General features: G+C 36.8%; 1 protein-coding gene across 1 annotated transcript in view; it reads right to left on the bottom strand.

Moving 5' to 3' along the window:
• SCN9A (sodium voltage-gated channel alpha subunit 9) overlaps positions 1 to 23,706 on the bottom strand; it is a 163,390-nt gene extending 139,684 nt beyond the window's left edge. Inside the window, exon 1 of the mRNA XM_049615550.1 lies at positions 23,624 to 23,706. The gene's annotated coding sequence lies outside the window, so the exon portion shown is untranslated. The remainder of the gene's footprint in view (positions 1 to 23,623) is intronic.
• Positions 23,707 to 26,362: the final 2,656 nt, after the last annotated feature.

Below are 26,362 nucleotides of genomic sequence, written 5' to 3'. Positions count from 1 at the left end.
ACGTTTATTTTTAAATTATCTTCATTAGAATTTTTTTTACGTTTATTTATTTTTGAGACAGAGAGAGACAGAGCATGAACAGGGGAGGGTCAGAGGGAGGGAGACACAGAATCTGAAACAGGCTCCAGGCTCTGAGCTGTCAGCACAGAGCCCGACGCGGGGCTCAAACTCACGGACCGCGAGATCATGACCTGAGCCGAAGTCGGCCGCTTAACCGACTGAGCCACACAGGCGCCCCTATCTTCATTAGAATTTTAACAAATTCTCTAAAAATACTGTTTCAAATTTTTCTCTTTAGCTATAACAATACTGTAAAATATTCTCCTATATCCTTATCAACATACCATTGCTCTACAATTACAAGGAGAGGTGTGCCTGGGTGGCTCAGTAGGTTGAGCGTTGACGTCGTCTCCGCTTGGGTCATGATCTCATGGTTCCTGAGTTAGAGCCCTACATCAGGCTCTGGGCTGACAGCTCAGAGCCTGGGGTCAGCTTCAGGTTCTGTGTCTCCCTCTCTCTCTGCTCCTTCCCCACTTGCGCTCTCATTCTCTCTCTCTCTCTCTCTCTCTCTCTCTCTCAAATAAACACTAAAAAAAAAATTAAATTACAAGGAGATATTGAGACTTTCATGTTAATCAAACTTTAAAGAAGGGAAGAAATTCCAAAGAGAACCTATTTTAGGAATCCCAGTGTTCCACCTGAAAGGGTTCTCCACTTTTCTGTGCTGCTCCATTCTGTTGCCTCCATCAGTTGAAAACTGGGTGTCCTTTCTGTGCAACTGAGATGGGCTACATTAGTAGCTTTCAATTTTGGAGTGTTAGGAGTTGCTACAACAATAAACTGTTTTCTCTATACCAAGATTTAAAACATTTAAGGGTGTGTCTTTCCATTTGACCTATTTTTCTTATTGAAGCACTGCAAAATTTCTTTTGAAAAAACCAGCGGTGCTGTAGAAAATGCTTTAAAAACTTAGCTGGGTAGTACCAAGGAGATTGGGTCAATTATAGAATGTTCATTAAAGGCACAAGAGATTCTATTTTTGCCATGGGAAATTTGATGACTTTCTTCTGCTTTAAGCAGAAAAAAATAAATAAATAAAAATCCTCCATAGCTCTGCAATATCTACAGGGTGACCTGCCCTATGTCTGGTCTGGCATAGAAAGCTTTTCCTAATGTGGGACTGACAGGAATAGGGGCTCTTTGCTTCCGCTATTGGCAGTCTAATCTCAACTACTTCACTCTACATTTTATTTCCCCAAAGGGCAGCCAGATTATTTTACGATCCCTGTTTTCTCATGATGCTCCATCTATCCAGTTTTGGCTATCCTGATCACCTGATTACTTATAATATTCACTTCAACATCTCTTCCACAAAGACATTTGACCTCATTTCCTATCTTCCTTCCATCAAATATAAATTAGCCCTTCATTAGCTTTTCCTCTCATCCTTCCTGTCTGCTTTGGATTCCCAACTGCCCCCGAAAGCAGATTTTTTTTTACATCATAGCTCCAACAATGCTTCATTTCTTTCATCAGTCTCCATGCCTGTCTTCTTCAACTAGACTTTAAGCTCCCTAGACAGGAAAATTGTCCTAGGCATCTTTTATTACCAGGGCATAGCATGGTATCTTGACATCATGGAAACTTACTAAATGCTTGATGAAAGATAGCTTCTCCTAACCAAAACACTTGAAGAAGTATAAGCATCTTGTCCTTAACACAACATACATATCACACAGATTTGTAAACAAACGTTAGTTATTACTTAACTAAGTTACTTAAGACTTCTCAATATTTTGAAAGCATCTTCAAATACTTATAACAATCAAGAACTATCATTGACTCTATATAAGAAACATTCTTTAAAAATCCATGGCTCTCTCCATTTTTCTTTTTCTCCTCATTTAAAAAATTAGAACCTGGGCACCTGGGTGTCTCGGTCAGTTGAGTGTCCAACTTTAGCTCAGATCATGATCACATGGTTCGTGAGTTCGAGCCCCACATTGGGCTCTGTGCTGACAGCTCAGAGCCTGGAGCCTGCTTCAGATTCTGTGTCTCCCTCTCTCTCTGCCCCTCCACTGCTTGCATACTGTCTCTCTCAAATATAAATAAACATAAAAAAAAAATTAAAACCTATTTGGAAACGAAACAATTCCTAACCTTATATACAGCTTAACATGTGCAAGAAACGTATAAGTTTTGCTATTATAGTCTGTTTCTCATTTTAGTGATACTAACATAAAAACCATTGATGATCTGTTTGGGTTTAATCGAAGCAGCTTTCTTTCAACCATCAGCAATAAAGTTAAAAGTTTTATCAGATGGATGAGAAGGGAGACCAACCAATATGGTGGACACCACCTAATTACACCTTAAAATTCTACAACTTTGAAGTACACTAGTCTTAGAATTTAAAAAGCCATTAGAGTGTTTTTCCATTTTCACCAGTGCTTAAGCCCCCCCAACATTGAAATATTTTACTCAAAATGTACGTTTGATTAAGGACATATCACCAAATGTCTGGATCTCTAAGAAACTGATAAGACAATTGTTTTAGAAACCCAGGCACAGATATAATACTAGATTGTTGATTAATTCTAACTTAAATTTTGCCATTAAACAGTGCAACTTATTTGAAATTTGTAGGTAAAAACAAGGTTAAATTATGCAGGAAATATTTTATTGTCATTAAATCCAAGGCACAGTACTCCCCTGAAAGTTGTGCATATAATAAATTTGGGGTTACTAATATGGTTAAACATAAATGTAGCCAGTTTTCATTGGTAGAAAATTGAGAAAATATTGAAAGACATAAAGATTAAAATAAAAATAATTTCAGAAAAAATTATTTATGTTACTTTGAAATATTTACTTTGTCTTCTTATGTACATACATTTGGCCAAATGCTTTCCAGAAAAGCTATAAACATTTATGTTTTCTCTAGCAATTTATAAGCATATATTTTTCCATACCCAAACAATATTAAGTATAGTAATTGGAAAATTCTTCCCAATTTGATGTGGGAAAATAATTTCTTTTAAAATGTACCCTCCATGGAATATGTCTGTTTCTTCTTTGATAAGTCTGTTTATTTTCTTCATCCTTTTTCTAATGGGGCATTCTTCATTTTCTTTTTTCTTAATTTAATTTTTTAAATTTATTTATTTTTTAACATGAAATTTATTGTCAAATTGGTTTCCATACAACACACAGTGCTCCTCCTAACAGGTGCCCTCTTCAATACCCATCACCCACCCTCCCCTCCCTCCACTCCCCATCAACCCTCAGTTTATTCTCAGTTTTTAAGAGTCTCTTATGGTTTGGCTCTCTCCCTAACTTTTTTTTTTCCTTCCCTCCCCCATGGTCTTCTGGTAAGTTTCTCAGGATCCACATAAGAGTGAAAATGGTATCTATACCATAGATATGGTATATATGGTATCTATCTTTCTCTGTATGACTTATTTCACTTAGCATAACACTTTCCAGTTCCATCCACGTTGCTACAAAAGGCCATATTTCATTCTTTCTCATTGCCACATAGTATTCCATTGTATATATAAACCACAATTTCTTTATCCATTCATCAGTTGATGGACATTTAGGCTCTTTGCATAATTTGGCTATTGTTGAGAGTGCTGCTATAAACACTGGGGTACAAGTTCCCCTATGCATCAGTACTCCTGTATCCCTTGGGTAAATTCCTAGCAGTGCTATTGCTGGGTCATAGGGTAGATCTATTTTTAATTTTTTGAGGAACCTCCACACTGTTTTCCAGAGTGGCTGCACCAGTTTGCATTCCCTCCAACAGTACAAGAGGGTTCCCGTTTCTCCACATCCTCGCCAGCATCTATAGTCTCCTGATTTGTTCATTTTATCCACTCTGACCGGCGTGAGGTGATACCTCAGTGTGGTTTTGATTTTTATTTCCCTGATGAGGAGTGATGTTGAGCATCTTTTCATGTGCCTGTTGGCCATCCAGATGTCTTCTTTAGAGAAGTGTCTATTCATGTTTTCTGCCCATTTCTTCACTGGATACTTTGTTTTTCAGGCGTGGAGTTTGGTGGGTTCTTTATAGATCTTGGATACTAGCCCTTTGTCCAATATGCCATTTGCAAATATCTTTTCCCATTCCTTTGGTTGCCTTTTAGTTTTGTTGATTGTTTCCTCTGCAGTGCAGAAGCTTTTTATCTTCACGAGGTCCCAATAGTTCATTTTTGCTTTTAATTCCCTTGCCTTTAGAGACGTGTCAAGAAGAAATTGATGCGGCTGAGGTCAGAGAGGTTTTTTCCTGCTTTCTCCTCTAGGGTTTTGATGATTTCATGTCTCACATTCAGGTCCTTTATCCATTTTGAGTTTATTTTTGTGAATTGTGTAAGAAAGTGGTCTAGTTTCATTGTTCTCATGTTGCTGTCTAGTTATCCCAGCACCATTTGTTAAAGAGACTGTCTTTTTTCCATTGGATATTCTTTCCTGCTTTGTCAAAGATTAGTTGGCCATAGTTTTGTGGGTCCAATTCTGGAGTCTCTATTCTATTCCATTGGTCTGTGTGTCTGTTTCTGTGCCAATACCATGCTGTCTTGATGATTACAGCTTTGTAGTAGAGGCTATAAAGTCTGGGATTGTGATGCCTCCCACTTTGGTCTTCTTCAAAATTACTTTGTCTATTCGGGGTCTGTTGTGGTTCCATACAAATTTTAGGATTGCTTGTTCTAGCTTCGAGAAGAATGCTGGTGCAATTTTGATTGGGATTGCACTGAATGTGTAGACAGCTTTGGGTAGTATTTTAACAAATTTATTCTTCCAATCCATGAGCACGGAATGTTTTTCCATTTCTTTGTATCTTCTTCAATTTCCTTCATAAGCTTTCTATAGTTTTGAGCATACAGATGTTTTACATCTTTGGTTAGGTTATTCCTAGGTAATTCATTTTCTTCTTTTGATAAGGGGTCTCTCTTAAGAATATTGAACCCTTTCTACAAAAGTTTCTATTTACCTTTTTTTGCCAGTTTGTCATTTTTTTTAAAAAAAATGTTAATGTTTATTTATTTTTTTTTTTGGGGGGGGGGAGAGGTAGAGAGAGGGAGACAAAGAATCCGAAGTAGGCTCCAGGCTCTGAGCTGTCAGCATACAGCCCAACATGGGGCTCAAACTGCACAGACTGTGAGATCATGACCTGAGCTGAAGTTGGATGCTTTATTGACTGAGTCATCCAAGCGCCCCACCAGTTTGTCATTTTTTAATTTTTGTCTTTGGTAAACCTGGTTTTTAAAAATAAATTTAAAAATATATAATTACAGGGGCGCCTGGGTGGCTCAGTCGGTTAAGCGTCCGACTTCAGCTCAGGTCACAATCTCACAGTCTGTGAGTTTGAGCCCCGCGTCGGGCTCTGGGCTGATGGTTCAGAGCCTGGAGCCTGCTTCCGATTCTGTGTCTCCCTCTCTCTCCGCCCCTCCCCCGTTCATGCTCTCTCTCTGTCTCAAAAATAAATAAACGTTAAAAAAATTTTAAAAAGAATATATAATTACAAAACAAATAAATAAAATAAAAATATGTAATTACTACTTGAAAGAACTACACAATTACTGTAAAATATTCACATTTTTGTGCATATATATTTTTTTCTTAGTGCAAAAGCAGAGTTTTATTTTCAGGATATAATTTCTTGGAAGCACAAGACTAGGGATGAGATATTCATACAATCCCTGGAGACTTGTGTGAGGCTGCACAAGGTTGCTCGTTTTACCTCAAATGAAACCATCCAAAGTTTGCCTCTTCTCTTTTCTCAGTGTTTGGGTGACATACCTCTCCAGATCTTTCATAGAATCTTTTTTGAATTTGGAATTTGAATATCAATATTTCTTTAGTTCATATGACTCTATTCTAAATAAGGCAAATAACAATATTACATGTTTTCATACTCATTATGGTTTGCAAAACACTTTTACAGGCATCATTCATTCATTCAAATTCATTCCAGACATAGTTTTGAGGACCTATCATATGATTAAAATTAAACTTCAGTGCAGTTAGTAACTCCATGAACAGAACACCTTTAGGTTGAATACTTGAGCCACAACCGCAGGTTGATGACTCATTTTTTTCCCTCATTAGCATTCTTATATTTATTTTTGAAGAATAAATATAGCTACAAAACTCAAAAGTATGTATAAAGAAAAGTAATTGTCCCTCTCTCCCTTGTTTCTCAGCTACCCAGATTCCTACCCTGGAGGGATCGACTGGTACCAATCCCTTGTGTACCCACCTACATGTTTTTACAAACACATCTATACCTACTAATTTTCCTTTTCATACAATTAATACCCTGTATACACACTGGCTTACATTTTGCATTTGTCACTTAAAAATATAGCCTGGAGGGGAGCCTGGGTGGCTCAGTCAGTTAAGCTTGATTTCAGCTCAGCTCATGATCTCACGGTTCGTGAGTTTGAGCCCCCATATCGGGCTCTGTACTGACAGTGTGGAGCCTGCTTGGGATTCTCTCCCTCTCTCCCTCTCTCTCTTCCCCTTCCCTGTTTGCACACACTCTCTCTCTCTCAAAAATAAATAAACTTAAATATATATATAATATATATATAACTTGGAACTATTTCTGTATTAATATGTAGAGAGCCACCATGTCTTTTTACAACAGTTTCATAAATTCCATTTGCATAGATAGGACAAAATTATTTAGCCATTCTTCCTTGAGGAACATTTCTGTTTCTTCCCAAAGCCACAATGATTATCTCCTCATACATAGTTTCACAGTATGAAATTATATTTGTGAGATAAATACCTGAGAGCAAAATCTCTGGGTCATAATTATATCTGCATTTATAATTTGGACAAGATAATATTGCCAAATTACTTTTCATAGAGGTTCTACCAATTTATGCTCCCCAAAACAATATGTCAGGGATTGTCTGCACACACCCTCAACACAGAGTTGTATAAACCTTTTTTCATCTTTGTTATCTTAAGAGGTGGGAAATGATAACTTGCTATTGTTTCAGTTTGCATTTTTTCTTATGAGTAAGGTTGGGGATCTTTTCAGATCCTTAAAATGTGCTTCATTTCTGTGAACTCCTTGTACACAGTCTTCATCCATTTTTATAACGAGCTATTATTCTGTTCTTATTAATTTAGGAATTCTTAATATAATAATAAAATAAACTGTTTTCTGTAGCATAAGATGCAAATATTTGCATCAGTTTTTTGTTTTTCATTTCTTTTGCATTAGTCTTTTGTTTTTCATTTCATTTTTTTCATTTCTTCACTTCTTTTTCTTTTCATTCCTTTTCATTTCTTTTGAAGCATTTACTATTTTGTTAAAGTGAATTCACCAATTCTTTCTGTAATGGCTATTGTGTTTTTACATTACTTTAGAAAAAAAGTTCTATTGTAAAATTAAAAAAAAAATTCTACCTGTTTTCTTCTAGTAACATTTCTTTTTCTTTGTGATTTGTATTTTATATTTTAAATATTTTATTCATCTAATATGTATATTGGGTTAAGCTGTGAGGTAGCGATTTGAATTCATCTTTATTCCCATTGCTTTCCAGTTTTCCCAATGACACTTATTAATTAATATTTCCTCCCACCTTTTTGAGATGCTATTTATAATTCTCATACATAATTATGTCTATTTCTGGATATTACATTTTATTCCACTGTGCTATGTATTTTACCAAAACCACACCATTTTAATTATTCTAATTTTATAAGGTAATTTAATGTTTACTGGGGTTAGTCTGAGTAGATATTACTGTGTCCTGTGTATATTGTCCCAGATAACTTGACTCACATTATCTAATTTCAGAATTCTTATTTTTATTTTCATTGGAATTGCAGTAAATTTATAAGTTAACTTAAAAAGAACTGCTATATTGGATGCCTGGGTGGTTCAGTCAGTTAGGTATCCAACTCTTGACTTCAGCTCAGGTCATGAGCTCATGGCTCGTTTGTGACTTCGAGGCTCACATCGGGCTCTGTGCACTGACAGTCAGGAACCTGCTTGGCATTCTCTTTCTCCCTCTCTCTCTGTCCCTTCCCAACTCACATGCGCATGCTTTCTCTCTATCTCAAATAAATAAAACTTAAAAAAAAAAAAGATTATTGTCAATGATTGTCGGCATATCTAAAACGGTTAGTAGGAATATTCATGTAGTTCCATCTACACATGATGTATGAAGAAAAGAAGGAAAATATTTCTTAGCCCATATTAAATCTTCTCTAGTAGTCAGAATTAAACCTTTTCTGAGAGCACAGACCATCACTGACGTATATAACCTCTGAGGTCACTAAAGTATGGCTACAAAAGAGATTGTACACCTTTTTATAAAGTGTTCTATACAGAGTGCATTTCCACTCTTTGATAATGCATGTATCCACCTCACCCAAAACATTAACATGGTTTAGGAGAAAGGACATAATAGCTTTGGTGCCAGGCTGATTTAGGTTTGAATTCCATGATTGTAAGACCTAAGTAGCTCTGTGGCATTATGCAAATTCCTCATAAATGAACCAGAGAAAATACCCATCTAACAAGGTCATTAGGTAGAACAGAAACACTTACTGTGCCTACCACAGTGCCTAGGCTAAATAAATATTAGTAATATTATCATCTCTCCCTACATATACTGCAATTTTAAAATGATAAACCATGAATCAGTGGTTAAAAGTAAAACCTCATTGAAATCTTACAGGAAGAAGGGCACCTGGGTGGCTGAGTCGGTTAAGTGTCTAACTTTGGCTCAGGTCATGATCTCACAGTTGTTGAGTTCGAGTCCCACGTCGGGCTCTGTGCTGATAGCTCGGACCCTGGAGCCTGCTTTGGATTGTGTGTCTCCCTCTCTCTCTGCCCCTCCCTCACTCATGCTCTGTCTCTGTCTCTCAAAAACAAATAAATGTTTACAAAAATAAAAACAAATAAAAAAAATAAAATCTTAAGGGAAGAGTATTTGCTGTTTATGTTGTATTTCATTTTCCTATGTTTGTGGCTTTAATCTAAAATCTAGATCTGCAGTAAAATAGGAAGACAGAATAATAGAGTTGTTAATTTTGTGGCTCCATAATGAGAGAGGCCTGGGTTCAAATCTCATCTCTTTTACTTACTAACTTGTGTTTTGGGCAAGTTAATTAACCTCTGGAAAGCTTGGTTTCTGCATCATAAATTAACAGAACTAAAAATGATTATCCTACAAGGGCATTTTATGGGAAAAAAATGAAACACTGCCTTTTAATCATTAAGCACATTTCCTGGTACACGTTAAGCGTATAATACATTCTAACCATTATTATTAATGATTTTTACCAACTTTCTTACAAATTGATTTTGCATACCTAATGTTCTTAAGAAAGGAGAACAAATTTGGTGACTTCATAATAGATAAAGTTTTGTATTACACATACAGAACCTTTTCTTCTTAATGATATTTATTTCTAGAGTTTTAAACAAGAGAACTATGATCCTTGCAAAGGTAGAACTGCACTACTCTCTACCGACAGATGGCGATATATATCGCACACAGCCATTCAATTCCTACCAACATAAAGCTCCTAAGTCCATGCAGTGCATGCAGAATGTGGGCATTGTTCTTAAGCAGTAATGAAAATTATTAAATCCATCAGGCTTGTTCAATTCCAATATACTGAGAGTGTTGTAATATTTGAAGCCAAAGTAGAAATGATAAAAGAGATGAAACTGTGAGAAAATAAGGAATATGGCAAATTCATAAAAGCGTAACCATCTGATAGTAGAAATGATTCTTTAGGACTGAGCAGGATCATGTAATGGTTAAAAGTGCTGAGCTTAGGTAACACCCAGCAAGATATGAGGAAATATTACTTTAAAAAACAAAAAGAGAATATGCTTTAGTAGGAATCAAAGGATTTTCTTCAACCAGAACTTAAAAATAAAGCAAGAGAAAGCTAGGTATTCATTTAAGAAGGCAAAATCTGAGCACAGTGACAGATTTTGATGAAATATTCCTCGAAGCCTAGGAATGGTTCAATAACGAAAGGTCCTTTAATTCAATATCAACAAGTGAGTTAAGTAGCATGCATACCAATCTACATATAAGATTTTTGTTGTAAACATTCTTTTAGAATGTATATCAGCAGGGGAAGGAGCTAAAGAAACATCTTATTTAGTGGCAATTCATTCTAGGTATGGTGAAGTATTATGGAATAAATAACATAAACTTACAAAAAAAGCCTTTTGAAAACTCATGTTCACCAACTCATGTTCCGTGTTTCATACTTCAGGGAGCCAGAGGCTAAAAATATGGTAAGGCAGTTAGTAGCCCTAAACTTAATCTGGGAATATGATGAAATACATATAATAATGTGTAAAATGTATTCTCTTTTGATGTTGTTATTGTTTGCAAGATAGAAGATGAAGGGTATTGCTATTTTTTAAAAGGCGTTAGTTAAATGTATGATAGCATTTCTTACTCTCACCATTCTGAGACACATTTTTCAAAATTCTACAATACATAGCAACAGACTTAGGATAATGGATAAAATTCCAGATTAGATAGCAGCCACAGAGTAACAAGTGAATTGGAAGAAAATAATTCCTATCCTTCCTCAAATTTAAATTCCAATAGATATCCGACCAGGATTCTCAGATAAGGGGAGTGTTGAGGCAAAAAGAGTCTAAAACAATTCAATGGTAAACGTACTTAATTTTTATTTACAGGCTTTACTACTTTTCTTGTTCTAATTAATGCATGGAACTGTTTGTAAGCAAAAAAGATGTTCATATATCATATTTTCATGACAATGTAAACCATACTCAGTGACCTTGAATTTCCATAAATAGTCTCCGTTTTTTTATGTGCTGGTAGCTACACAAGGGGAAAGGTACTGCCTACGGGATTTAACCACCACAAGAGCTCTCTGATGGAACAAAAGATATTTGTGGTATAAATTCTAACCTTCAAACATCAATTCTCAGTAGCAAACTTCTAAAAACACTTCTAGCAAAACTGATTGAAAAATTAGTGTCCTCATAAGAATTAAGGGATAGATGAAAGGAGAGTTTTAAACTTGTTTTATTAAAATGAATCTAAGATTCTAAAACAAAGAAGTCATTGATTTACTAAACACTTAAGAAAATAAGACAGTCTTTCTTTTTCATTCATTAGTCATGTACTTACTCAAGTATTATTTAATACTCACTCTGTGTAAAACATTGTTCTAGTTTAATCAGAGGAGATTAAAATGCAGCAAGACAGAATTCTCGCTCTACTTAATCATATCATCTAATGCCTCAGATTGGAATATAAACAGTTCCTGAATCTATTAACTATATAGCAAGAAATCAGAATTCCTAGACTACATAGGAAGGGATGAAACCCAAATATTTTTCAATAATAGGATTGGTCAAAAGGATAAATAAACCCAATCAGACAGCAAGAAAATATTATATTCTTTCCATATCAGCAATCTCCCTAAGTTGCTGGCATACTCTTCCAATAATTAAAGGATTTTAATCATAGAATACAAGAAAAAAAAAAGAAACGAAAAGTAAATATTCCTTACTCTGAATATTTACCTTACTTTCAGTAAGGACTGAGTAAGGATATTTGAGCTAAACACACAAACAACAACAACAACAACAACAACAACAAAAATAAAGCAGACCTCTGGGAAAGAAGGATGAAGGGGATGAAGAGAAGTTGGAGACTCTTAGACTCCATAACATCTACAGGAATTGAAAAAAAAAAATGAATCCAATGGATCACAGACCTAAACGTAAGAGCTAAAACTATAACACTATAATAAGAAAACGTAGGAGAAAATCTTTAAAACATTGGATTTGGCAACATTTTCTTGGATATGGCACCAAAAGCACAGGCAACAACAACAACAAAAAACAGATACAATGGATTTCATCAAAATTGAAATCGTGCATATCAAAGGATACTATCAGATAGTGAAAATATAACTCTGAGAATGGATAAAATATTTGCGAATCATATATCTGATAAGAAATTAATAACCACAAGATATAAAGGACTCCTAAAACTTAACAACAAAAGCAAACAAATAACTATTCAAAAATCAGCAAAGAACTTGAATAGACATTTCTTCAAAGAAAATGTACAAATGGTCAATAAGCACACGAAAAGATATTCAAACTTCAGTAATCATGATAGAAATGGAAATAAAAACCACAATGAGATATCACTTCACATTCATTAGAATTGCTGTTATTTAAAAAGAGGAATAATAAATGAAACCTTGTGCATGGCTGGTGGGAATGTAAAATAGTGAAGCTGATGTGAAAATGGTATGTTAGTTCTTCAAAATACTACACGTAGAATTATTACATGATTCAACAACTCCACTTGGGGAGTTAACTCCCCAAATTAAAAAGCAGGTAAGCAATCAGATAGTTATCCATCAATGTTCACAACATTATTATTCATAATAACCAAAATGTAAAAGCAACCCAAATGTCCACCAACTGATGAATGGATCAACAAAATGTGATATACACACACAATGAAATACTATGTAGCCTTCAAAAGGAAGGACATTCTGACACATGCTACAACATCTATGAACCTTAAAAATATTGTTCTAGGTGAAATGAGCCAGACCCAAAAGGACAAATATTAAAGATTCCACTTATATGAGGTACCTAGAACAATCAAATTCATAGATAAAGAGAGTAGAATGGTGATTATCAGGGGCAGAGGAGGGAAGAGGCAAGTAATGAGTTATTGTTTAATGGCTACAGAGTTTCAGATTGGGAAGATGAACAAGTTCTGGAGATGGATGGTGGTGATGGATACACAACAATGTGAATGTACTTAATGCTCTTGAATTGTACACCTAATAATGATTAAAGTGGTAATTTTTATGTTATGTATATTTTATCACAATTAAAAAAAACTTAAATTCACAAGAATTTGCTGAAAACTTAGAGAAGAGAGAGTCAGTAGAATCCCAAAGTCACAGCAGTGAGCAGTGGGTCAGGCATGACAGGACACAAGTATGCTTCCCTGCTGTCTATGTTGCCAGACAATACTCCTTGATATCTATGCAGTGTCACTATTTCATAAGAAGAAACTGTACAATAGATACAAAAATTAAGCAAAATATGACTGCACTCTCACCCTGTTTTAGTTTCCTGCATTTAAACATTTAGAGATACTCTCAGTTGTAACCTCTGACACGTTAGCTCTTTTATCCTCCATTGCAGATAGGGAGAGAATATAAAACATTTACACATAAATCTCAAAAAAAAGATCAAAAAGATTTCATATTATATGGCAATTAGGAGCTTCTCAAACATTTACTTGGATTGTGGGGTACCTATGTTCAGAATGGGATCCACTTAAAAAAAAAAAGGCAGAATTCATCTTCTCCCAAAGTTTGCCCCATGCTGGTCACCGCAGCATTGGCCCCTCATACAGCCTTCTAGGCAGATGTAGTAATCTTTCCCAAGTTAGGAAGAGGCACACATCTTCTACTACTTTCTACCTTCTCTCTGCACTTAGTCGCAATGACTTCCTTGCTGTTCCATGAACACCTCAAATATGCCTTCAGGCTGGTGCAATTGCTACTCCTCGTGACTGGAATGATTGTCCTATTGTTTCCCTGGCTCTCTCACTTCCCTACCTCCCTCAGGTCTCTGCTCAAATATCACCTCTAAAAGGCTTTCTAACCACGCTTACTTATTAAATAATGCCTCCTGCCCTCCATTCTCTCTGTCCTGCTATATGTTTCCCCACAGCATACACATAGTGGTTTGTTTATTTACTGGTTATCTGCCTCCAAACTAGCATGAGACCTCCATGTTTTATTCACTGCTATTTCCGCACCACAATCGTGTCTGAGTAGCTACTCGATGAGTACTTGCTGAAGGAAGAAAGTGAATAAAGGAAGAAGGAAGGAAGGAAGGAAGGAAGGAAGGAAGGAAGGAAGGAAGGAATTACTATTCAACTGCAGAAACATAAATGCTGAGAACAGTGATGCTGAGTTTTAAGAGCTGACCTGGATCTGTTCAGCTTCCCTTTACCGCTACCCTTAGGATCTCTGCCAGGCTCTCCCTCCCCACAACCTCAATGGCACTGATACCAACTTGGATGCCAACTCCTGATCTACACATTTTGGAGGGCCACCAGATAGGGCTTAATTAATGACTGATCACCAGCTCAAGACAAATGGGTTTGGAAATTTTAGTTTTAACATTATTATTATCATTATTTTTTAATGTTTGACTGCAGACCACCTCTTAAGCAAATCCTCTGACAGATAACTCTTTTAGGAAACGATCTGGGCATCAGTCTTTGTAATGCATCAAACTGAGTACATGTTAAGATATTTTGGCTCTTTTATGTTAATAAGACTAAATACTGTCGTCTAGAATTGATGAACCCAAACTGTGGCAAAAAAAAAAAAAAAAAAAAAAAAAAAAAAAAAAAAAAAAAAAAAAAACAAGCAGGAGTATTGTTCCTTTCCTGAGTCAGAATAAGAAATAGGACTGTTTTGTCGGGACTTAGTAATGATGAAAAGTTGGGTTTAAGAAGTCTCAATTACTAACCTCTTCTTATTTCTCCCACATACTTAAAAAGTAAGTTTCAGTGAAAAGGAACTATTGTAAATGAGTTAAGTATATGCCTGTAATAAATATGATTCTTTTCTTCAGCAAATCTGTACTAAGAATGACTGCATACAAGGCACCGTGCAGGGCCACCAATATGAACAAACTACAGTCTCTGCCCTTAAAACCTTAACAGTCTAGTGGACAAGCTGCCAATAGACACCAATTAGAACTCAGACACATCATAGAATTCAAGAATTTTCATGTTTCTATATCCCACTCAAACAGTATCTAAGTAGATACCAGAAATTTAAAGAAAATAATCTGCACTAGGAAATTATAGATATAATGCAAAATAAACTAATGTCCAAAAATGTTTTAAAACCCTTAAGAGTGAACACCTTGAATCATTAATGTTACTTACTTTAATTGACACAAATCAGTCTCTTTGCGATAATAAGTTCTAAAATTCAGGTTACGTTGAGTATATGAACTTGGGACACTAAAAATATTTGTACTCCTCTAATTAAAAATGTCTATAAGGGCGACTGGGTGGCTCAGTCTGTTGAGCTTCCAACTTCTGCTCAGGTCATGATCTCACAATCCGTGAGTTTGAGCCCCAAGTCGGGCTCTGTGTTGACAGCTCAGAGCCTGGAGCCTGCTTCAGATTCTGTGTCTCCCTCTCTCTCTGCCCCTCTCCTGCTTATGCTGTGTCTCTTTCGCTCTCAAAATAAATAAATATTTAAAAAATTTTTGAATGTCTGTATTCTTTTTTTTTTTTTCTTAAGAGAGAGAGCGCGAGCAGGGGAGAGGAGCAGAGGGAGAAATAGAAAGAGAATCCCAAGCAGGCTCCACACTCAGCATCGGGCCCAATGTGGGACTCAATCCCAAAACCCTGGGATCATGACCTGAGCTGAACTCAAGAGTCATAGGCTCAACCGACTGAGCCACCCAGGTGCCCCCAAAATGTCTGTATTTGTAATTTCTAGGACACAAGAACTTTACACGAATGCTGTCTTCTTCTTTCCTTACCCTGTACAAGGTCACTTTGCTTCCTCTACTTTTACGTCCCCCTAACACCCAGAATCTCATGCCTGGCTTCATTCCCTCTTTTCATCACTGAGTGGAATGGACTTCACCCAGACATTTCACACACACACTCCTTTTAATGGTACCATTCCTTTTCTTTCAAACTCTTGTCTATATTGGGAAAGTTCCTTTGATTTCCTTAAAATAAAACAAGCAAAATATTCTAATTGTGGCCAAGTCAAGTCAAAGTAATACAATGACACCCCTAGACCAGGAACACAAAGTCACTCAACCTTTAAAACAACCTCAAAAGCACTTTTAAAGTATTGATACATTTCATAACATCATAATATCTCCAAATGTCCATCTAAATCTCAACTTCAGTTTAACACAAATACACCGCCACCCAAGAATCAGTATCCAAGAAGAACATTTAAACAATCTTCAATCTTTCTTTCTCTTATTCTCTGGTATTGTAATTTGATAGTTCGCTTTGTTTAATTGCAAATGTAGTTTATTTCGGCTCCATTCTGGGTGTTTGGAAATGACTTTTATAGAATCCTTGGTAACCTAACCACTATTTGGTGGCATATTTGGGTGGAATATGTACAAGTGCATTCACAGGATAAATACAATCTTCTTTCCTCTAAAAAGAATTTGTACATTACTCAGGTTAGTGATCACTGCAAGTATTTTGGAAGGTTAGCAAACTTCTGAGTTTAGCGTGCTCACCTCAAAAGGTGGCTGTAGGGATTTAAAAGGAGCATTTGAAGATCCCTTAATGAACTGCTTGACAAAAATGAGACCTCCACATTTGAGTCTGTTAAATTAATGTTATTACCAGTAATCTTAACAATATATGTAAATGGTGCTGTGATCCATATTTTCCCTTATGGCAGTATACCTGTTCATATATTCATTTTCTGTCCTCATCATGTTGCCCTAACCCACCTCTTGTAACACATAGTCTATTATTCTTTGTAACTGAGGAAGAATTGTGGATTGCTAAAGAAGATAAATAAAAACAATTCAGTTGTTACCCTTAATTTGATGATTTCCTTTACAAGATTCTGGTTTTTGTTAACAATCACGAGTGAAATAAAGTAAGTGAATGGACATATTGGCAAATATTTCTCTCAGGCTCAGACATCTAATTTGCTGATTTAAAAATTCAGAGTTACGTTCTTGATGACTGAAGTACTAGAGTCAGTTTGATTTCACACATAAGTGAAAAATTTTATGATACGTGCTTACAAAAATCTTATCAAAGTAGATAGTTTTGAGATGCATTATTAGGAGATCTGGCAGGTCACCTCTACTGAATTGCTCTCTATTAATGAAAAATTCTGATGGACCAGGTTCAAAAACAGAAAGAAAATTTATCTGGATAGTTAAAAAATTGTTGATTTTTAGATACCTCTCCCATATTTTCCTACTTATAAATTTTTAGATACTTCACATAAACAATTTGTAATAGCCTATACCTGACAACTTTACTAATAGAGAGTTCAAAATGGGATGATCCTACATTAGAGATGTACAATTATAACTGTCTTTAAAAATAGGATTAAGAGTAAACGCAACAACAGAGTACTTTAAATGCTGTACCATTTGTATTCAAAACAGAATACATTTTGATTATATATACTAAGCTACCAAATGTCTATCCACCATTATTGAACACCTCCTTATCATGTGTGAGACACTAAAATGCCTTTTTAAAATATGCGTTTTAACCTAATTTGTACAGAAACCCTTAGAAGGGTTAGTGACCAACTCTACAATTAATGAAGCTGCATTTGAAAAAAAGTGTTTGACTAAGATCACATGTTGAGCAAGAGAAATATCTAGGAAAACACATTTTCACTACATTGATGTGAATACAAATTTATCCCTCTATGTTTTTAACCCTTTATAAAAATATTTTGTAAATATTCTGAAATATAGTACAAATGTAATATGAATTTCCAAAAGAGCATCTCTGCATAACAATTCTGCAAACATTCATTCCTTTAAGTATGTCAGATGATCTCATGATATTATAAGAACATTGTTCCCACTTGACCCTTGATGATGCCATTTCTCTTTTCCCTACATGAATTACCATGAGCCAGTTTGTCCACGGTAACAAGAATATGTATCATGTTAAGTGGGACAAAACACCATTTAAACTTTGAAATTTTATTCCATGAAAGGATCATCTAAAAAGATTAGTCTCATAATATTTATCTATATGGAATATTAATTTTATATCATTACCCAGAAAAAGTGAAGGCATAATTTACCAATAAAATATCTTATTCAAAATGTACATACAGTTAATAAGCTATCCTTTCTCTAAACCTTAAAAGAAGCATTGTCCATTAGACTTGAAACAATAATCATGTAGTGGAGTTATATCAATAAATAAGGGGACATATCCTTACCATATAACAATTCTTTCATTTCCCCCGTTTTATTTTTCTGTATGGATTTTAATATCTACATTTACTTCTTTTTTTAATTTCTAATTATGGGTTCTCAGGAAAATGACATATTTTTAAATAATTACTTAGATTCTAAGATACACGGTTTATGAGCAACTGGTATAGTTGACAGTGACTACATCTAGTGAAATCACCCCTATTTCTTAAAAACAATCAAATGACAGAGGATGTCTAGTTTGGCATACAACACATACAAAATTTCATTAAAAATCTTTACACAAGGGGCACCTGGGTGGCTCAGTTGGTAAAGCATCCGACTTCAGCTCAGGTCATGATCTCACAGCTTGTGAGTTCAAGCCCCATGTCGGGCTCTGTGTGGACAGCTCAGAATCAGCCTTTTTCTGATTCTGTATTCCTCTCTCACTCTGCCCCTCCCCTGCTCGTGCTCGTGCTCTTTTAATGAAACATTAAAAAAAAAATCTTTACACAAACGTTTCTGTGCTTATATTTTAATGCATCTGTCTAATCTTATTAATTCTTCTTTAGGAGCTTGATTTTCCAATTATTAGTATTAATAATTTTGCCCAAAATGGAGCAAAACTTGTAGTCCTGGCATATATATCAAATGTTCAGAAGATGATATGTACAGAAGAAGAGAAAAAAGGAAAGAAAAAAGACATACATTGCAGGGCAGAGATGGTAGGTTAATGACATTGTAAATGTACTTACTCCCTCCAAATTTCCAAGTGAACAACATAGGTGCAATCAGCTTTATTGTATTTTGATAAATGATTTAGAAAGCTTTGTAAAAAATCCAAGGAGCCATTTTAAAGACATTTATAATCAATAATAGCAGTCTCTCAAACACCTGACACAACAAAAGGAAATCATAAAATGAATAGCAATAAAATTACAATTAAAGAAATGGTATATTTTAATAATAATATATGGCATTTTTGACTCCCTGTGATATCACTTTAAAAATCCAAAGGTAATCCATTTCCTCTATAAATGAAGCAATAACAGCATGTTTTCACTTAAAATATAGTTGTTATTTTAAAGAAAAAAGAAGAAAGGACTCTTGTCAGTGTGGCTAAAAAGATATCAAATGATTCCACTATATATATATTGCCAACTCAAATTTGTCTGTGGCAAATAATGTTTACTGGCACTGTTCAAGGCATTCCCTCCTCCTGTCCCTCTTGATCATGGTCTGGCATTTATCCTCACCACCCAGAAGAGTTTTGTTTCCCCAAAGTTTACTCTACCTTTAGCTGCCAAGGGCTGATGGCTTTCCTTGTTGCCTAAAGCCATTTCCTTCCAGCTATACAGAGGGGGGGAAGAGTCAGTTAAACCTTCAAAGAAGAAATTTCATTTTGCAGGATGGCATGAAACCAAAACCGTTCTCTTACATTCTACAAAAGTAGTCTACCCACACTCTGTGAATGCTCTTCCATAAATCTTCAAATGAAAATTATTTTTATACTATCTTACACTATCCATTTTATTATGACCTGGCCATCGTTTTTAAAATTTTATTTTCTGATGTTTATTTATTTTTCGAGAGAGAGAGACAGAGCATGAGCTGGGGAGGAGCAGAGAGAGTGGGAGACACAGAATCCAAAGCAGGCTCTCAGGCTCCAAGCTGTCAGCACAGAGCCTAACGCGGGGCTCGAACCCACAAACCATGAAATCATGACCTGAGCCAAAGTTGGACGCTTAACCAACTGAGCGGCCCCGGTGCCCCTATGACCTTGCTATGTTAAGTGGTATTCTAACTTGTATGCTCTGCAATTTTAACGAAATCCCTGGTGACAATTCATGAAATACGTTAGTCCTTCAAGAAAAAATATGATTGCCAAATTCTTTACAAGAACAAAACAAGAAAAAACAACCCAACAGTATGGCTGGTCACTTGCTAGATAAAAGATATTAATCAAAACTGGTTGCCTAACAATAAGCTAGCTTTTCATCCTCATGTTAATAACAAAAGTGCTTAATATTTTTAAATACATTCTGAAAAAAAATTATGGGTGGATTTATTGCCATACAAAGTGTATATATGTATACATTCTAGTAAAAATATGACACTGTCATTAACCAGCATGAATTTTGAAACCCCCTCTCCCCCAAACCCAATAACAGAGATAAATCTTCGCTCTTTAGCCCATAGTGTCTCTGAACCTTCCTGAGTGAACACTTTGGATTTGTAAGATAATCTGCCCCTTTAACCTGGAGCAAACACCAACTTGAGTCATGTTGGCATTGGATCTATGGCCTCAGCCTCATTTGATAATACTTCCATCAACTGAGTTCATTCAAGTATCCGTATTTATTATAAAACAATAGTTTAAATTAAATGATTAGTGAGAGACCCTCAAATTCTTGGCAAAAGATACAGATTTAAACCTAATAAGGTCATCATTGTATGTTAGGAGTCACGCATACTAAAGTCATACTGGCTTATGCGCTCCAATTTTCCTTCAAAATATATTTTAATCTAGTTGTGGTCACTGCTTTCCTAAGAATATGCTATAATCTACTTACCTTTGAACACACTATTGCTTACATGCTACAAGATGGGAATACATCTCAGGATATTTTAATTTTACCTCCTTAAAATCATAGTATAGGGTTGTAAATGTACCAGATGTTCAACAAATAAAAAAGAAATTGAATCATAAAATGTATAAATTGACTGGCTTGATGTGCTCTGTGGTGAAATAAGTCATATCTTTGTACTTTCTCATTTACATAAATATTTAGGAACCCCCCACTACTTCATGCCAGGCACTGTGCTCTTTTGGGCCAACAAGAGATTTGGTCTCTGTTTCTTTGGAGCATTCAATATTCAAATCCACAAAGTATCTGCATGCCATAATAAGCACTGTGAAGGAAACGAACAAGGTACCAAGACAGAGATTAACAGAGGACAGGGTACTTTTGACAGGTGATGAAGAATGATCACCTGAGGAAGAGACTTTTCAGCTGAGATTTAAAGTTTGGGAAGGAGCTAGCCATTCAAAGAGTGAAAGGAATAGTCCAGGCACTGGGAACAGCATTTTAAAAGGTTGTAGGGAGTGAAATCAGTCCATGTGTTCCAGGTACTAAAAGACCAATGTGACTGGAGCATATAAAATGAGGGGGATGGGTTCAGTGAGGTTTTACAACCAGATCAGAGTGAGCTGTATGCTAACAGAAGCCATTTGTTGTTGATTGGTATCTATGTTTCTGCATTTATTCCTTTTTTCTATGCAGTCAGCTATCCAGTTTTTAAGGACAGGCATGATGGTATTGCTTTGTATACAATGCAAAGGCTGTAGCAGGAGTCCAGGTAAATTATGATAGGGGCTTGAACTAATTTAGTAGCAGGATAGATGTAAAAAACAAAGTGAAAGAGGCATATCTGAGAAGTATAATTGGATAGAAAGATGTTTAGAAGATAAAACGGATAGATCTAAATATGGACTAGTTATGGATGAAATGTTGTCAAGGGGAAGAGAGAGAGTAATCAACACTTGGATGGTGAAGGCATTTATTCAGAAGTTAAAGACGGGGGGAAAGGATCTGGGACAGTTTTAGGGAAAATCATAATCATACCATTATGACATTTCGAATGATCCATTTACATTAATAAACTTTAAGCTCCTCCACAAGGTCTTGCCTTGGATTAGAAAAATACCAAATAAATCTTTCCAGCATATCACATTCTTTCATATATTTACTAGGAATAGAAATGAGATAAAAGTTAAGTTTCTATTATTCATACAAAATGCAAGAGTTTTTTTTTTTTTTTCTTGTCATAGAGAAAGTGGTTTGGTCATACTGAATAAAGTGAATAGCCTTCCAATGACTCCACCTCTGAATTTCTTACTTTTTCTTTGCTGCCAAAACTCACCTCAGCAACAGGTAGCAAAAACACAGAAGCACTACCACAGGAGGGCTCCCATGATCATTTCCAGGTCCTAGGGGACACAGTGAGGCATAAGGGTGCTCTTGGCAAAGAGCCAGACCTGACTCATCTTTCTTCTGTAGATTCTTCAAGGTACCCAGTTAGCCCTGCCCTGAACCATAGGGATCATGGCATATTGTATACTGAGCCTCTGTAAAAATACATCACTGTGTCCCATGATTGCACAATGGTTCACTTCCAAAAGGGAATTTCCAATAGACTGGTATTTTAAATATACACACAGTGCAAAAACTTATCTTAGGTAAAACTATTACCAGTTGCCTAAATAGAAGGCAGTGTTCATTACATCAAATGTCATATTTTGTCTGACATTTTATTGTGAATAAGCTATTTTAATAATCATAACTCTATACATAAGGATCAGAGAAGTCTAGCTTTAAAATAATAAAATATTTTTAAATTCTATTCACCATAGTTTCTAAGAAAGTGAATTCTAGTTTAATTATTTTTTAAATAATGGTAAAAGAATTTGAAAACTTCAATAAAATGGACTATTTAATAATTTTATTTGGTTTACAGATGATATATAGTTAGATTTTATTGATGTTAAAGCAAAAATCATGAAAATATATTTTAAACTATCAAAAGAAAGAAAGAAAAGCAATGTCTTTCTCCTGCCCACAGGGAAGGAGGACAAACAGAAAAGAACATTAATTGTGTTTCTGAAAAGAAATGAACCTGCCAACATTGACACATAGAAACTGAAAATCCACCATTCTTTGAAAACCTTATGTTGATTTGGTTTTTATCTTATTGAAAGGAGTTTAAAAAAAAAAAAACTCCTCTAAGCTTCTCATGTAAAAAAAAAATTGCTCTTAGTTGAAGAGGAAATAAAAATTACGAAGAAGGTTGCAACTATAATATAAAAAGAAAATAAAATAAGGAATAAAATGTTATAATCACAAAAGTTGGCATGACATTTTTTAGTTTGGTAATCTTGTTTTGATCTTTTGTCTTTAATACAAGTGAGGAAAACACCTATTTGTTTTTCCTTGAAAGTAAATGACCGTTTCGGTTGAGGGCGATAAAAAGTTAAAATGACACCGAATCTTTTCTGCATTTCACTCTCAAATGCTTATTCGTTTAAAAAAACGAAAGTGTGTCGAGAAATGGGGCTAAGCAGTCTGGTCAATCAGTCCTGTTTGTGAGCTGGGAAGGGGTGCGGCGCTGCCGGACTATCCCTACAGGTAGGATCCGCTGTGCTGCTTCCGCACGCTCACCTCTGCAGATGGGGACTAGAACACAGGCTATTTGTTCTACCTGCCCCTGGAACTGAAACCCATCCAACAATGCTGCTAGCGTAAAGAAATTACGGACATAAACCATCAGGTATAGATAGCTGCCTTTCCTTTCCACGATTTCGGAACCTGCTAGCAAACCCACACGGTCACAATCCGCAAAGGGTCGGCCTTGCAATGGCAATAGGTGCCTCTCCAGCTCCTCTTTCTCCAGTTGCTTGGACTTCTCCGTTCAGTTTCTCCCCTCTCTACCTCCCAGGTGGCATAACACCAAGTAGCCAAAACCCAGAGATGGGAAAATGGATACAGGTGGGTGTGGCGGTTGAGGCTAGCACTGGAGACAGACCGAGGGCTTCCCGGCCCGCCACACGAGAGGAGCAACAGAAAAGGCACTTACTTGCAACCTTGCCCGCCGAGGATGCCCATCCAGTGCACCCGCACAATCTGGCCTGTGAGGAGGGCGCGGGCTTCAGGGACCCCTTCCTCGCTCCTGCTCTCTCCCCGCGGCGTTCTCTCTGCTGCCGCTTCTCCCTCTTTCTTCGGGCTCCTGTTGCTCTGCAGGCGCCTGCCACAAGCCGCTGGCACCCAGGCTAGTCCAGCCCCAGCCCGGCGAGAGGATGGAATTGAAAACCAGACGCCCGCCACCAGATCGCTAGCGAGGGCCAGCGCCGGGACTGCGCCCCTCCTTCCGGGGCGCGCCCTGCCAGCGGCAGCCCCGCCCCCACGCCCCCTGGGGCAGCAGCGCGGCCCGTTCCTCTTACTCCTTCCTCCCCGCCCTTTCCCCGGCCCGCGCCGCCGGCTCTCCACGCGCGCACCCAGTGCAGGGCAGGACCCGCTGCGAGTACCGCGGCGCCGGGCTGCACCTTCTCCGCATGTGCTGTGGGAGAAGGCACCGGAGGGGTCGCGACCTCACATCCACCGCCACTCCTTCGGGTGGGGCGCGCGGACGTGCGCGCGCACGTGTGTGTGTGTGTGTGTGTGTGTGTGTGTGTGTGTGCGCGCGCGCGCGTGTTTGTGTGTGTGTCTGTGGTGGGGAGGTCCGTCCAGCATTCTCCAGAGCCCTTCCCTTCCCTCACCCCCGCCCCCTCACCCGTTCCTCCCTCCTGCTCAGCAGAATCTGCTAACGTTTCCGAGAAGTCACTAAGTGTGGTTTGGTGGGAGCCGGAGGAGAACTCCGTGGGGACCAATGGCCAGTCTCCTGCGTCCTGGGCTTTGAGCATTCGGGACTGGGAATCGGTTCCTTCTCTGAGGTTTTGCGCGGGGAGACCCGAGCAGTGCCGTGCAAGACCTTTCTCTAGGCTGCAATTTTTCTTTTCTTTCTTATAACAGATCGATCAGGTTGCCTAATCTAAGGCAGGCAAAGAAAGCGTTTTCTTTCGAAGGTGGAGTGAGAGGTAAAAGGTTGTGTGGGTGGAGAGGGAGACTTAGGGTAGGTGCTGCTTTCCCAGACCTGGCCCCGCTCATCTGGATACATCATCAGTCATATAGGTTCTGGGTTTAGAGCTGAGTAGGAAAGGCTATGAAAATAAAAGGATGAAAAGGATTTATAAAAATCCTTTTGTGTAGGGTGTGTGTGTGTGTGTGTGTGTGTGTGTGTGTGTGTGTTCTACAGCCGCCGGCTGGGAGGAACAGTAATGAAAACAGGATTGAATTATTTTTCTCAAAGAGAAACAGGAAATTTCCATCGGGAGAAAAAAATGAGGGATTATGTTGGGGAAGGGTGGATTTCTGGATTCAGGCCTTACAAGAGGACAGATCATTTTGCAGTATAAGCATAAGCATAAGTAGTGGGCATTTGCAGCTATAGTGTTATTTGCTTCCACACCTTCCACTGTGGAAATGATACTTAGTGCTAAATACACAGGATTGTTAGGTCCCGGGGTTTACCTATCTGCTGCTTACTGAGTTTGCCCTGGGGCTTTGGACCTTATATTCTTGACTTGCAAAATGTGCTATTGAAAGAAGGAAGCTTTCAGTTTCACAGGTGCTCCACTAAAGGATGAACTTGGTCGCCTGGGGATAATTCTCAATGCCACACCATAGCCAAATCATTGTCTCTTCCTTGATAGGTCGCAGACATAGGAAGAAGAGTTCAATGTACTGCAAGTGATAGCCTTTTTATTAGATTTAATCAATGCCATTTTCTTTTTTTTTTTTTTTTGCCACCTTCAAGTCCCCCCTCAACTAAATTGTCCCATGCACAGTCACAGAGTGTAAAATGAGCTCCATCAATCCCCTTAGAACTCTCTGACATCTGATCTCATTTCTATCAGGGAATAATCCATATGACATTAGGAATAATTCAAAACCACAAGATCTCAAATCATGTGTTTTTTTTTCCTTAAGAGGATAAATTAGAACACAAACACCTTAGCTGAATGAGACAACTGAAAAAATGATCAATGTTTCTAACAATGAGAAAATTTATTAATATAATTAACACAGATTTGATCAGCAAATTTCAAAATACTCAAAGCTTTAGAGAAGCAAATCAAGAACAAACGAAAACACTGTAATATAAAATATAGTGAGCTTTTTGGAATTCGTTATTCCCAGAGATGGTGCAAAATGAAGATAAAAATAGTTTCAAGATGAATTGATAAATAATGGTACCATATGGAACAAATTATTTTTAAAAATTTGGTGGTTGTCATGTAGCACTACCCAGAAAATATAATGTGGGATGTTGATGGAATACTAGGCTGGGTGATCCATTGGTTTAATGAAGTGCAGCAATTTTTGATAGTGGACAAAAAAGTACTTTCCATCTGTGAGGTAGGAAAGACATTTAGTGTTCCTGTCTCCCTGCCACCAAGAAAATAACAAATAACACACACCATGCTTTGTCAATGACTATACACATACACACACACACACACACACACACACATACATATATATAGTTGACCTTGACATCACAGGTTCGAACTACATAAGTTTACTATATTTATATATATATATATATATATATATATATATATATAATTTTTTTGGAGACTTGCAACAATTTGAAAAAAACTTTCAGGTGAACTACATAGCCTAGAAGTATTGAATGTTAATATTTCAATGCTGTATTATGAATATGGTGATAATACTGTATGCCATAAAAATTTTATAATGATTGATTCATTAACAT

This window comes from Panthera uncia (assembly GCF_023721935.1).
Source record: "Panthera uncia isolate 11264 chromosome C1 unlocalized genomic scaffold, Puncia_PCG_1.0 HiC_scaffold_3, whole genome shotgun sequence".
In the NCBI taxonomy this organism is placed as follows: domain Eukaryota; kingdom Metazoa; phylum Chordata; class Mammalia; order Carnivora; family Felidae; genus Panthera; species Panthera uncia.
The sequence above is the reverse complement of the archived record's forward strand: the minus strand, read 5'-3'. Positions and strand labels throughout refer to the sequence as shown.